This window comes from Labeo rohita, chromosome 12 (assembly GCF_022985175.1).
Source record: "Labeo rohita strain BAU-BD-2019 chromosome 12, IGBB_LRoh.1.0, whole genome shotgun sequence".
NCBI classification, from domain to species: domain Eukaryota; kingdom Metazoa; phylum Chordata; class Actinopteri; order Cypriniformes; family Cyprinidae; genus Labeo; species Labeo rohita.
This window is the reverse complement of record NC_066880.1, coordinates 5481599-5496405: the sequence shown is the minus strand read 5'-3', so window position 1 is coordinate 5496405 and position 14807 is coordinate 5481599. Positions and strand designations below refer to the sequence as shown.

Genomic DNA, 14807 nt, shown 5'->3' with positions numbered 1-14807 from the left:
TTTACTAGGAGTGAATTGCGTCCCAAGACAGTTTTGTTGCAGTTATTTGCATGCACAGTTTTAGCACCCAATTCACACCCAAAAACTGTGTCGTAAACTGTTTGCACAGCGCAGTCTTGCTAAGTTATGGCATATTTTACTAGTACTTAACAGTATCTCTAGACCACAGTGATCCAGGCAACCCAATCGGCTCTTTAAAATGCCCAAAGTGTTTTTGATTATACAACAAGTCTGAATATATGCTTCGTAACCACTGCTTGATAAATTACCGCCACCATAATGAAAACAAATGTGCAAAAACAATATATATTTTAATACACATATTTATCTCCTGCTTTCTGCAGACAGTAATAATGCAAACCGCACCTGGTAAATATAACATTAAGTACTCCAAACAAGGTGCAATGAATAATAAACCTTGCATGGAAAGTCGACATGTTTTTGCAATGCAATCAAAGACAATGACTTAATTTTAAATACTCACAGTGCTGTTTAAACACATTTAGGGCCTGGTTAAACTGGATTGTGGGTGATTAGTGAATAGGACTGTGCTATTGTATGCTGCATTGTGTGAAACTGCTTGATTCTAAACCCTGATCACTTGATTTATCTTCACATTGTCTTGTTTTGCTCATTCTCTGCAAACAGCAATTTTGATATACGGGCATGATACCCTCGCACAGTTTTCTGTCAAATAGCACAGATATTTGAGAGAAAAGAACACACAGGACTTCCTACAAATCTAGAAACTGTTGAGTGAGACAGACACATAGACAGATTGGCCGATTAGTGAACAAGACTGTGCTGTGCTCTGCATTGTGTGAATTCGCTCCTGACTCTGAAAACACTCAAGACTACTTTACATTCATTCCTGAGTGACATTCAGTGTTTTACTAACGGTTGAATTAATTACATTTTGTTCATTTCTAATTTAATCATCTTCAAACCACTTAATTCTCGACCCTGATCACTTAATTTATCTTGACATTGTGTAGGAATTCCAATGCCTTGCATTGCTCGTTCTCTGCGAACAGAAATGCATATATTTAATTACATACACACAGAACACTTTCAGCGGCGGGCATGATACCCTCTTGCAGTTTTCTGTCAGACAGCATCAAATATTTGAGGAACTTGCACACACTCTCAGAAAAAACTGGAATGACACCCTTAGAAAAGGATAATCTTCGCACCTTATTTACCCCTAAAGGTACCGCTCAAGTGGATTGTCCAAACTTGACAGGTCCAGAAACTCTTGAGTGAGACAGACACAGAGAAAGATTGATTCTTTACAAGCATCCATGGTTCCATGAAGAACCTTTAAAGGGATAGTTCCCCTGCCGCCCCCCCGCCCCACCCCACAGAAAAAAGGAAAATTCTATCATTACTCACTCTCATGTCATTCCAAACACGTAAGACCTTTGTTTGTCTTCAAACACAAATTAAGATATTTTGTTCAAATCCGAGAGCTTTCTGACCCTCCACAGACAGCAAGGGTCCTACCAAACTCTCCAAAGTACTGGTACTTTCCAAAGTTGCGGTAGGGTGACGTGGAGGAGAATAATTGTGGAATGAAGTCATTTTAGTTATTTTTTCACACAAAAAGTATTTTTGTAGCTTCATACAATTACGGTTGAACCACTGATGTCACATGGACTATTTTGTCGATGTTCTTGGTAGCTTTCAGGACCTTGATTGTGGTAGGACCCTTGCTGTCTATGGAGGGTCAAAAAGCTCTCGGATTTCATCAAAAATATCTTAATTTGTGTTCCGAAGATGAACAAAGGTCTTACGGGTTTGGAACGGCATGAGGGTGAGTGATTAATTACAGAATTTTCATTTTTGGGTGAACTATCCCTTTAACATTCACGAAAACTTTTCATTACACAAAAAGTTCTTTAGTTTTTTAAAATGTTCCTTATACTAAAAATTGCCCAGTGAAAGGTTCTTTGGGGATCCAGAAATGTTTGTTCTATGGCATCGCTGCAACCCCCCTTTATTTTTAAGACTGTATGCGGAGCAAACAAAGACAATGTCTTAATTTTAAATACCCACAGTGCTATTTAAGCACATTTAGAGCTTGGCTAAACTGGATTGTGGGTGATTAGTGAATAATACTGTGCTGAATTACTGTGCATTGTCTGAATTCGCCTCCAACCACCTAATTTTCAACCCTGATCACTTGATTTATCTCCACATTGTCTAGGAACTGCAATGCCTTGCTTTGCAATTTCATGTGCACCAAGCAATTTCAATGGCGGGCATGATACCCTTGTACCGTTTTTTTGTCAGACAGCATCAGATATTTGAGAGAAAGGAACTCACAGGACTCTCTGAACTCAGCAGGTACAGAAATTTGGAAACTGTTGAGTGAGACAGACACAGGGACAGATTGTTAAAACAGCATGTTTATACAAGTCCATATGCAATGCATATCCGAACAAAGATAATGACTTAATTTTAAACACTCACAGTGATGTTTAAGCACATTTAATGTCTGGTTAAACTGGATTGTGAGTGATTAGTGAAAAATAGCATGATGAATTACTGTGCACTGGGTGAATTGGCCTCCGACCACTTAATTTTCAACCCTGATCACTTGATTTATCTCCACATTGTCTAGGAACTGCAATGCCTTGCTTTGCAATTTCATGTGCACCCAGCAATTTCAGCAGTGGGCATGATACCCTCATACAGTTTTCTGTCAGACAGCATCAGATATTTGAGAAAGGAACTCACAGGACTCTCTGAACTCAGCAGGTACAGAAATTTGGAAACTGTTGAGTGAGACACACACAAGGACAGATTGGTTAAGAAAGCAGGTTTAGACAAATCCATATGCAATGTAAACAAAGACATTAAACAAAGACAATTTTAAATACTCACGGTGCTGTTTAAGCACATTTAAACCCTGGTTATACTGGATTGTGAGTGATTAGTAAAAAATACCATGCTGAATTACTGTGCATTGGATGAATTCGCCTCCGACAACTTAGGGTGTGTTCACACTTGTCATGTTTGGTTTGATTAAAGCAAACCCTGGTGCAATTTCTCTGTTAGTGCGGTTAATTTGAGTAAATGTGAACACTGCCATCTGAACCCTGGTGTGCACCATGTGAACCGAGACCGCTAAAAAGATGGGTCTCGGTTCCAAACAAACTCTGATGCAGTTTAAATGATATATGAATGCAACACGGACCAAATACTTCTAAACGAACCAAAAACAGGAAGTAATGACAAGACGCGATACTATGCGACATGATTTCATGAAGAGAACAAGCAGAGGGCAAACGTGGAGCAACAGGGCGGTAAAGTGCCTTTTATGAGCTTTCTGTGAGTTTGCAAGTGGTGAAAATAAAATCATATACATGCAACAGTGTTCACACTTAGTCCAGCAGAGGGCATTGCGTGTGTTCGACCTTAAGCGGCGATGAGCTGCGCGATCAGTGAATGAGTACTTTAATGTAATTCACACGTAGCGCCGCTTTAGGTCGAATGCACGTTTTCCTTTTGTTTGGAGTGTTCGATGAGTTCCGTCACAAAATATACGTCATTAAACCCAACCAATCAGGTTGTGCATGTATCACTATGCCTTTAGGCTCGTTATCTTTAGGTTCCCTGTCAAAAATGCCAATGTGAACGCTAAACGGACCAGGACCAAATGTATCATTTTCCTTTTTGGTCCAGACAAAAATAAACCAAACGAACCAAACTACAAGTGTAATTCATTTTCAGCCCTGATCGCTTGATTTATCTCCACATTGTCTAGGAACTGCAATGCCTTGCTTTGCAATTTCGTGTTCACCAAGCAATTTCAGCGTGCAGTTTTCTGTCAGATAACATCAGATATTTCAGAGAAAGGAACTCAGGACTCTAAACTCAGCAGGTCCAGAAATGTACCTCCGACCGTTTGATTTTTAACTCAGATCATTTTACTTATCTCCACATTGTCTAGGAAATCCAATGCCCTGACTTGCTCGTTCTCTGCGAATATAAATTTACAGACAATTTCATATGCGCAGAGTGATTTCAGCGACGGGCACGATACCCTCATGCAGTTTTCTGTCAGACAGCATCAGATATTTAAAGAACTCGCAGGACTCTGAACTCAACAGGTCCAGAAATCTAAAAACTGTTGAGTGAGACAGACACAAAGACAGATTGGTAGAAAGACAAGTTTAGATGTAAAACCTCTCGTAGAGCACCCAAGGGACTCTGAAGAGCTTGGTTCAGTTACACAAGCCATGATAAAAAAGCAGATAGGTGGAAATCCCTATAGTCAGCGTAGCAATGGTCTACAACCAAAAGCTCAAGTATACTTAAGCAAAAGAGTTGACCGTTCATCTTTACCTTATTCCTCCATGGCATGTGTTTTATATTTGTGTATGTGTGTGTGTGTGTGCTTTTTCTGAGAGGATTATCTTCATGCCCCGCTGAGGGTTACACACCATCTGGACGGGAGGTGACCCTGAGTGGGGATGGGGCACGTCTGGAGCTGTTAGGACGTTGACAGTATGTGTGTGCGTCCTCCGATCCAACACTCCTGTCCAGTAATGTTACAGTTCAATGAAAGCATACCGAATGTAGCTCCCCTCACATCCGAACTAAGCAGTCTAGGGATTGAATCATTCGGGGAAGACACTACGCGGGATCGTTTAGCCCCCGTGTGCCTGTCTCCTTCTCGCTCTATTCATGTCCATATGTTTGGACGCTGCTCTGTCACAGCTGTACACCTGCTTAATTAATCTCTGATCACTCCCAGTTCCAGCAGAGGGGAGAGCTGTCCCAATGAATCTCTTCGAACAACTACTTCCTCAGTGCTATCACTCTGATTATTAGCAACGACTCGCTCGGTTAGATCAGAGATCGCTTAAGGCAAATAAAAACACTTGCAAATGGAAATTATCAAGAGATCCGAGAAAGTTCATTTAAAGTTCTGTGGAATATTCCAGTCAGGCATTAAGTTGTAATGAGGTAATTATAATTAACTCATTCACAATGATTGCTGAAAGTGCCACAACAAAACACTGGCATCATTTAGACCTGGTATTAAGATCATTCTCAGGTGATCACAAGAAATGCACATGTAAAAGATGATTCGAACTCTCTGTTTTGGGTGTCTTTGTTTACCTTAATCCATCTCTGAGCTCACCAACAGGGTGTTGCATTGAGAAAGCTGTTGATTGTAGAGATTCACTTAGACATATTCTCCTCAGCTGGAACTCCCAACGATAAGTTTAATGATTAACTAAGCCGGTTCTGAAATGGATGTGATTACTTTTCTGGAGTAAATGCGAAAGAGTTTCGACGAATCTCATACAACATTGAAGTACCGCCTCCTCACCTATCAATCATTTAAAAATAGCCATAACTGGAAAACATTTAAATATACATGTCAATGACATGGATCTGGAAATGTCAGTTTGCCTGACATGACCTACAGGAACATACAGTAAAACAGACAATCTGATCTCATGATAAAAACGTACCTGTGGGAACTTTTTCACAAGATGCGAAATGTACCGCCATGTATGTTTTGTGACATATTCGATGTGAAATGTCCACTGAGTGGCGCTAAAAGAGTGTTTGTTTTTTGCCGTGGAACAGATGAACGTACATACGTCATATGTGACTTTGGTTTTGTATGTGTCTCTGCAGTTCTGATTTAAAATGTCTGTTGAGTGACGCTATAACTCTAATGTTCCGTGACGTTTTAAAATAACGTACCATCTGCACTACACCTAAAACTACTCGAATGTGGCGTAAAAACACAATCGCAAGCATGCCATTTTAGCTTGTTTTTGCTTGATCTCTCATCTTTCACTTCTTTCATTGGGAGTCATGTTTTTCACAGGATTCATACCCAAGGATTTCGGATCTGGCTGAGCTACTGAGCAAGCTTGTTATGTCCGGCGAGCGAAACATATGGAGCTGTAATCATAACTGTGTACAAAAATTATCGTAAACAAAGTGCTTACTGTTTCATTGCCTCTAGTGTTCATTTCTGTTGGAAACTGCAGTGATATGTATTTACTGGTACGTATTTCACGTCTTGCGAAAAATTACCACAGGTACATTTTCGTCATGAGATCAGGTAGAAAATAGATCATGCAAGGCATGCATGTTTTTCTGTCCTTTTGTGATTTAAAAAAAAGAAAGAATCTGGATATGCATAGAAAAAAAATGGAATGGAAAAGGCTGCGAATAAAACTTTAACTTGTGTTTCCCATTTAAGCACCAAGGTTCGCCCATTTGTTCACTGAAGTACCTGCACTGTGAAAATTGTTTTGCAGACAACGCATTAATATCTAAAAATGTGTAACTTGTTTTTCCACTAAAAAAATGAGGAAATCTGAAAGTGCAATAAGCGAAAATGCACTCATATCTCTGAAATCAAGTCATAATGTCTTGTGCAGTGCAAGGATTTTTAGAATTGTAGAAAAGGAACAGAAAGGGAAAATAAGACACAAATTGTTTTTTTGTTTGTTTTTTTTTGCCTATGCCTGTGACAATAGAATGTAAAATGTAAAACAAGAAAAATGTGTTTTTCTTATTAATATACTGTAAAAAAAGCATGACTTTTTAACATTACATCAGTTTTTAACATTAAAGTAGTAAATAAAATATATATGACAGTCCAGAAAGATAAATATGGTGGAGGACAGTGATGGACGATAAAAACCTTGTTCTATCTTCCCTCTATCCCATCCTGAAGGACAACCTATTGAAAATTTCAGGCGTCTATGATGTCATTGCTTTTTTTCCCCTTCTACACAAAAACTAAACAAGGTCATGATAGAAAGTACGAGACATCTTGTCAGACATGCTGAAAAAAGCAAGCATCTTTAATTAAAAAAAAAAAAAAAAGTTTACAGTACCACAATTATGTTCTTTTTGACCATGAAAATGTAAAAAGTTGGTTTACTTCAGCTCCTAAAAGAACCTTGTAGATACAATTTAAGTAAACTATTATTCCATGTTGTATTCATGAATCGTAGCTCTGGTTATTTGCTATGCAGGAGAAATGTGAACGGAGAAGTTAACCTTTCTCGTGAGTGATGGCCGTCAAGGCACACAGCTCCTCTTCATGACAAACCCTATGCTTAAAGGTTACATATCACCATCTATATTTGCCTGTCACTTTATGGGAGTAGGAGTTGGAGCCGAGTGTAAAAGACTCCAGCGTGGATTCATACATTCAGCCATCATACCAACTACCAAGCAAAAAATTTCTGATATTTCACTGCACCAAATTCTAAAATTGCAGAGGGCAATTTTCAGTAAAACTATTCTGCATATAATTTGTGAAAAATGTTCAAATTAGAAACACAGAATCATTTTCCCCAGTGGCCTCAGCCCCCCACTGTATAATATTTTGCATGTGCATGCTCCCCACATGCATCAACATACTGACTCTGCTGAGCAGCAGGAATCCCTCAAAAATAGGTCAGCATTAATGAAGACCTGCCACTTCTGAAGAGTAATGGCTTAAATATTTCGCAGAGACACATAAATAAATAAATAAACACACAAACATCATGATTAGCACGTAAGGGGTGGGGGAAGGGGTTTTATCGCATTTGGAAATCACTTCAGTTCTCTTTTGTGCTAAACTAATGACGTTGTTGTTGGGAAAGATTCAGTTTCAACTCGTTTTTAATTTATGATCTAAATCTGATACTGAATTGGATTGACAGGAAGATGAATTTACAGGGGCATTTCATTATCCCAACACAACTTTCATGACAGAACATAATTATAAATTTTGACTAATTGTGCCTATTACTATGCACAACAGTTTCTCAAAACTTCCTCTAAGCAGATATTTCGAGTGTAATTTGCTTAATTGCACTTAAGTTTTGAACTGTCAAAACAATTAACACAGCCATCAAAACTGTTAAATTATACTTTAGCTATAAATTACTTCATTGTTTACTGTAAGCATTTATTAATTTCAGTTACTGTTAATTTCAGCATTTCCTAATGCATGATTAAAATCACAAGTTGAGTTTGTTAACATAAGTTAATGCATGGTGAACTAACATGAACTAACATTAAAAAACTGTATTTTTATTAACTAACCTTAACAAAGATGAATAAATAGGGTAAAAAATGTATTGTTCACTGTTCGTTCATGCTAGTTAATACATTAACAAATGACACCTTATAGTTAAGTGTTGCCAAATACAGTTGAAGTCAAAAGTTTACATACACCTTGCAGAATCTGCAAAATGTTAATTATTTTACTAAAATAAGAGAGATCACACAATGCTTTTTCATTCTTTCTTTCTTTCTGTTTAGTGATAGCTGTTCATTGAGTCACTTGTTTGTCCTGAACAGTTAAACTGGCCACTGTTCTTCAGAAAAATCCTTCAGGTCCCACAAATTCTTTTGTTTTTCAGCATTTTTTGTGTATTTGAACCCTTTCCAACACTGACTGTATGCTTTTGAGATCCATCTTTTCACACTGAGGACCACTGAGGGACTCATATGCAACTATTACAGAAGGTTCAAACGCTCACTGATGCTTCAGAAGGAAAAACAATGCATTAAGAACCAGGGTGTAAACTTTTGAACAGAATGAAGATGTGTACCATGTTTCCTATTTTGCCTAAAGTTTTTTTTTTTTAATTTATTTATTTAGTACTGCCCTTCAGAAGCTACAGAAGATACTTACATGTTTCCCAGAAGACAAAATAAGTTGCAACAAAAAGTTTTCACCCCCCGGCTCTTAATGCATAGTTTTTTTTTTTTTTTTTTTTTTTTTTTCTTTCTCAAGCATCAGTGTGTCCCTCAGTTGTCCTCAGTATGAAAAGATGGATCTCAAAATCATAGAGTGTTGGAAATGGTTAAAGTACACAAAAATGCTGTAAAACCGAAGGGTTTTCTGAGGAACCTCGGGCAGTTTAACTGTTCAGGACAAACAAGGGACTCATGAACAACTATTACTAAACAAACAAACACCTGTGCATCATTCAGATAACATCACAGTATTAAGAATCAGGTGTACATAAACTTTTGAACAGGGTAATTTTTATAAATTCTACTATTATTTAATCTTCTGGATTATATGTAAACTTATTTTATGTGAAATCTCTTATTCAGGTCAGTACTAAATAAAAAATATGCATTTTATAAAATATGCATTTTATATGATCCCTCTTATTTTGGTAAAATAATTAACATTTGCAGATTCTGCGAGGTGTATGTAAACTTTTGACTTTAACTGTAAATATTAACATAAAATGTATCTAAAATGATTATATAAAACATGTTTTATGCATTAAAAACGTCTTTTAGTTTGCATTTTACTTTAAGTTCAAATTCAAATCCATCCCATTTCCGCGATGTAAATTCTGGAACTGAATTATAGTTCAAATCACTGTTCCAAGCCTTGTGCCAAAACCATTCACACACAAGCTCGCTGGCCACTATTTACCTGCACACAAATAAACAAACCAGACTAACACAGGACATCTGCAAGTGCATTAGTTTGGAAGAGACACGTTTCCCGTGAGACTCTGAAAACGGGATGATTAGCATATCCCTGCGATGACCGCACCGATCGCTGCTTCTCTGCGGGACTGACAGAGAAGGGAGGGAGGGGTGAAGGGAGGGAACGAGGGATGGAAGGGAGGCTCCATCTCTCTAATCTAGCTGATGAAGATCCCTCACTCCGGAGACCTGACAGGGGTCGCACTCTCTCCAATCACGCGCGCCACGGACCGCAGAGCTGCGAACCAGCGAGCCAGTCAGCAAAGCCTTCCCTCATTCCGCTCCGTCTTTTTCTCTCCGACCAGCTCACTCACTGTCACTCTTTCTCACACACACACACTCGCACTCGCGCGCGCTCTCTTGTTCATTCTAAACCGCAGGGACCTACACTTCAGCACTCTCTTTCCCGCGCGCGCTCTCTCTCTCTCGCGCTTTCCCGTTCTTCACTAGCGGCACGCGCATCTGTCTCCGCTTCTGTACTGTACAGGATGAACAAGAACGGTAGACTCCTGAGAGAGAGTAGATGAGAAAACAAGGAACTAAAACAACGAAGGCAAGGTGAAACGAGGACTGGAAAGAGGTTGAGGGCAGATGAAGGAAGAGAGTTTGTGAAGCATTTGGATTTTACTGAATTCAAGCCTCCATCCATCTATTTTTGGCTGGTGGAAAGGGACTCAATTAAGGTAGGACGTTTTCTCTGTTCAAATCCCTTGAATCTGTGTGTGTTTTGCTGATGTGGACTTTCTCACCAGGGCAGTAATGAAGAGTTAGGGAGCGTGGAGCAAAAACAGAAAGCTCATAACTCTTGGTGTAAGTGTTGAGTTCTCCTCAAGCTCCAGCTAAATCACTAACCTGTCAGCGTCTTCAATTATGAGCGTTTATCCCCAATCGTACAGCCATGTAAGCTGCAATACTTTCAGTGCTAAGACTCCTAAAGGAAACAAGCTCATGATTAATCCCTGCACCCTTTAGAACAGTTTCTACCCTCGTTTTTTGGAAAGACATGAGAGCTTGACTGTGGAGGCTGAGCTGAGGTTGTTTTGCTGCCTGACTCTTCAGAGCGAGGTGAAAACTGGCTTGATGCTTGCAGAGATTGGAGTGGAAGTCCTGATTGCAACCCACCAGTGCAAACACTCATACCTGAAGTGTGTGTGAGCCTCAATTATAAGTGTAAGCCAACATTTACATATAAAAGCAGGTGTGTGCTTCGCTTCTCACTGCCACAAAGTAGTGAATCACAGGTTTAAAAAAAAAAAAAAAAAAAAGAGCGAGGCTGCTACCGAAAGACATTTGGGCACATTCAAGGACCTGTTTCAAGTGCTTCTGAGGACTCGAAAAGACAGACAAATTACTAGCAACGACAGATATCTCAAGTGGCTCTAAAATGCAGTTTCCCTGACAGTTTGTTCCCAGGTGAAACAGCAGTGCAATGAACAGTTTCAGCATGTTGTGAATTATGAAAGAGACAAGACTTAATCCACATAATGCACTTGTTAAGTCTTTGTTTCTCACACGTCGTTTTTGTACTATTAATAGTGATACTCATGTACAAAGCACCGGGGTCTGGTGTTTATGTACATGTTAATTTAATCTCACAGAGATTATGGATTTTGTGACATGCGAGAGGGATTAGACCTCAAGCGGTTTCTGCATCGTTGAGGTATATGAATCACACACAGTTTTAAAAAAAACATGCACTCTACTGTATTTCTGTGTTTCTAGTGAGGCAGATGTGCCATGCTTATCTGGATAAACAAATGCAAGAATTATGTGAGCTGAGAATCTGACTTTTGTACTCGGACAACAAAAGAGAAATAATAATAATAATAACAATTCTTGATTTACAGCTAAAAAATATCTCAACATTAAAAACAATAATTTAAAAAGACTTAAACTTAGTAAAGCATGTTTACAAAAAAATGTTTCTTAGTCACCTGCTCATCAAATGTAAACAAATTTGTGAAATGAACCACTACTTCATACACAAGACTAGATGTTCTTGCGTCCACTGAAGCACACGATGCTCTTTGGAACATTTTAAAATCATGCTGGAGAACATGATCATCTAGTTTACTCTTGTTGAGTTCATGCAGATGTTTATCAAATTTTCCACTTCAAATCAAATCGTAATGACGATAATATAATTTGTAAGGAATATGCTGTATTAAATGGCCAAAAGTGCCAAACAGAGTAGTTTTAACAAGCGGTCTCAGATATTTGGACTCCATTGTTGCACAAGGTGTTGCACCAATGAAACTCCTTATGGAAGTTGCGTTGGTCTAACATCAAATGTGACAATCAACCACAAAACCAGTCCTAAGGATCCATTTTTTTAAATTGAGGTTTATACATTATGACCTGAATATATAGCAAAGCTGAATAAATAAGCTTTCCACTGATGTATGGTTTGTTAGGATAGGACAATATCTGGCTGAGATACAACTGAGGGTATCAAAATACTGAGAAAATGGTCTTTAAAGTTGTCCAAATGAAGTTCTTAGCAATGCATATTAAAAATACAAAAATTACGTTTTGTTATATTTACGTTAGGAAATTTACAAAATATCTTCATGGATCATGATCTTTACTTAATATCCTAATGATTTTTGGCATAAAAGAAAAATCAATCATTTTGACCCATACAAATATATCCATGCTACTTATGATTGTTTTTGTGGTCCAGGGTCACGTATTTCCTTGTTGGAAATGCTTCAGAAACACTGAGATGCAAAATGAACAGCATCTGTAGGTTTAATATAAAGATCAAACTCATGTACTTTATGACTGTTTGAATTACTCATTATTATAGTAAGTGTAACCAAATATAGAATCTCACTCTGCTGTTGAGTTTTTCCCTTAGAGACATATCTATAATTTTCACTGGTTGTTTGTACAACTGTATTGTGGCAGCTGTTAAGTGTGTGCGTTGTAATCCCTTCTGAATAGTAAAATTCTGCATCAGCATTCCTAGAATAAACCACAAAGTAAGAAAATGGCTTTAAAAATGATAGGAGGTGAGCTATGACATCCACTTAAAATCATCCAGAGTCTGTCTCTAGCTGTCATAAATGAGAGGACGTGATGTGCTAGGAATATGTCACAATATCCGCCCATCTCTAACTGTATTATCCACCTATTTTCATTTGATCTGTTGCGGCATTGCAAGCGTCCCACAGTAAAAAAGCTGATCTCGTCCATCTGTTAAAGGTTGCACGGATTTGTGGGACACTCTAGGACAAAAAAAGATGAATGCACAACAGTCAGCGGACGGAATTTAACTCACAGATAATGCAGAAACGCATCCTATCTTTTCCCGGGATCAAGCCAGCCTTTACAAAGACGAGGAACGGCGGGCTTCAATCAGTGTCTGAAATCAGTAGGCAGGGACAATCCAGAGATCCCTCCTGAACTTACTTTAAAAACCAGAGTTGGCAGGTCTTGGTTTGCTTTTTGTGCTCGAGATCAGAGCAGAGTAGCTCCTAGTGATCTGAGCTACTGGTGAAAACAAAGCCGTGTCCCAACAAGAGTCCAATTCCCCAGAGCGAGCTCTAGCAGATGCGCTAGCATTGGGTTTAATGAGGAATCCTCTTTTGACCAGTTGGTAACACAAGAGACAGACAGATCCGAGAGAGACGATCAGCACAGAGGGAGGGAGACAGCTCTGAGGGAGAGACGGCTTTGAGGGTGAGCTAAATGAGGTCTAATCAGCTCAAAGCAGATGGGAACCCTGAGACGGAGGGGATCGCGAGCGCAAGATTTGACATGTCCCTACGTCCCTCTCATCAGAATTCAATTGGAATTGAGAGGGAGTGATGACATGAAGTGGCACGGGGCCAGGGACATGAACGCAAGGGTCAATAGCAGCTGGACACACTGATATATTTGAGTATGTGTGCACACTAACCTCCAGATTAACCTTGAACCCCTTCACCATTCCCATAAAACCCCCAGCCTATCCATCTCCATAAAACAACCAAATTAAACACCATATCATGGACCAAAGGTTTTACATGCTCTTTTGAAATCAAATAATTCTATGCACTACGTAGACGCTCGGTTCCCTGTCCAACCAGACCATTATGGAAATAAGCTGCAAAAATGGGTCATTCAGAAAGCACATATGACAGCCCGTATATACACCTATTTGGAGGTAAGCAACTCGTCTATTATTTCCAAACACAAGAAACATTCCAGTTGATACATTGTCAGAAAGAAATTGTACCTAGAAGCAGTACATTTGTACCTTCTATACCCATAAAAGGGATGTTACACGCAAGTAACATGCATCCATTAAGTGTATATAAGGTACAAAGGTATAGCTTTGAGGGAATTGCCTCATAAATGAGGTAAAGGTACACTTTTTCATTTATTTTTCTGACATGGCATCCAGATTTTGTTCTTTTGTGACTCTCTGTGTCCTTCCGAAGGATCCGAAGTTAGATACTGAAAAACGGGAAACAAGTAATTGTTGTAACATGGTAAATCTACTTAGAAATTAGGTACACAGATAAAATAAAATAAAATAAAATAAAATAAAACAAAACTTAAGGTAAAATTAGATTATAAAACAGGTATCAAACAGATTTGGGGCTCTTGTTTGATTTACTTCTTTTTTTTTCAGATTTCTGCATGTATTGTTTTGTCTTTTTTTTCAAATAAATGCTGTCCTTTTTAAATAAAAAAAAAACAAAAAAACAAAAACATGCTTCTTGAGCACCAAATCAGTATAGTAACAATAAGTAGCACAGGTATATTTGTAGCAGTAGCCAAAAATATATTGTATGGGTCAAAATTTAATATTTTTATATTTTTCTTTTATGCCAAAAACCATTAGGATATTAAGTAAAGATCATGTTCCGTGAAGATATAAATTTCCTACCGTAAATATATCAAAACGTAATTTTTGATTAGTAATATGCATTGCTAAGAACTTCATTTGGACAACTTTAAAGGCGATTTTCTCAATATTTAGATTTTTTTTTTTTGCACCCTTAGATTCCAGATTTTCAAATAGTTGTATCTCGGCCAAATGCTGTCCTATCCTAACAAACCATACATCAATGGAGAGCTTATTTATTTAGCTTTCAGATGATTTTGTGATCCAGGGTCACATATTAGAATGATTTCTAAAGGATCATGTGACACTGAAGCTTTGCCATTACAGAATAATTTTTAATATTAAAATGTTAAAATAAATTCAAACAGAAAACCGTTCTTTTAATAAATTGCAATAATATTTCACAATATTACTCTTTTTACTGTAGCTTTGAATAAATGCAGGCTTGGTGAGCACAGACATCTTTTAGAAACAT

At 38.2% G+C, this 14807-nt stretch overlaps 1 protein-coding gene across 1 annotated transcript in view; it reads left to right on the top strand.

The window, feature by feature from the left end:
- Positions 1–9675: 9675 nt before the first annotated feature.
- The window catches only part of LOC127174275 (cadherin-12), a 191893-nt gene continuing 186761 nt past the window's right edge, over positions 9676–14807 (top strand). Inside the window, exon 1 of the mRNA XM_051124636.1 lies at positions 9676–10178. The gene's annotated coding sequence lies outside the window, so the exon portion shown is untranslated. The remainder of the gene's footprint in view (positions 10179–14807) is intronic.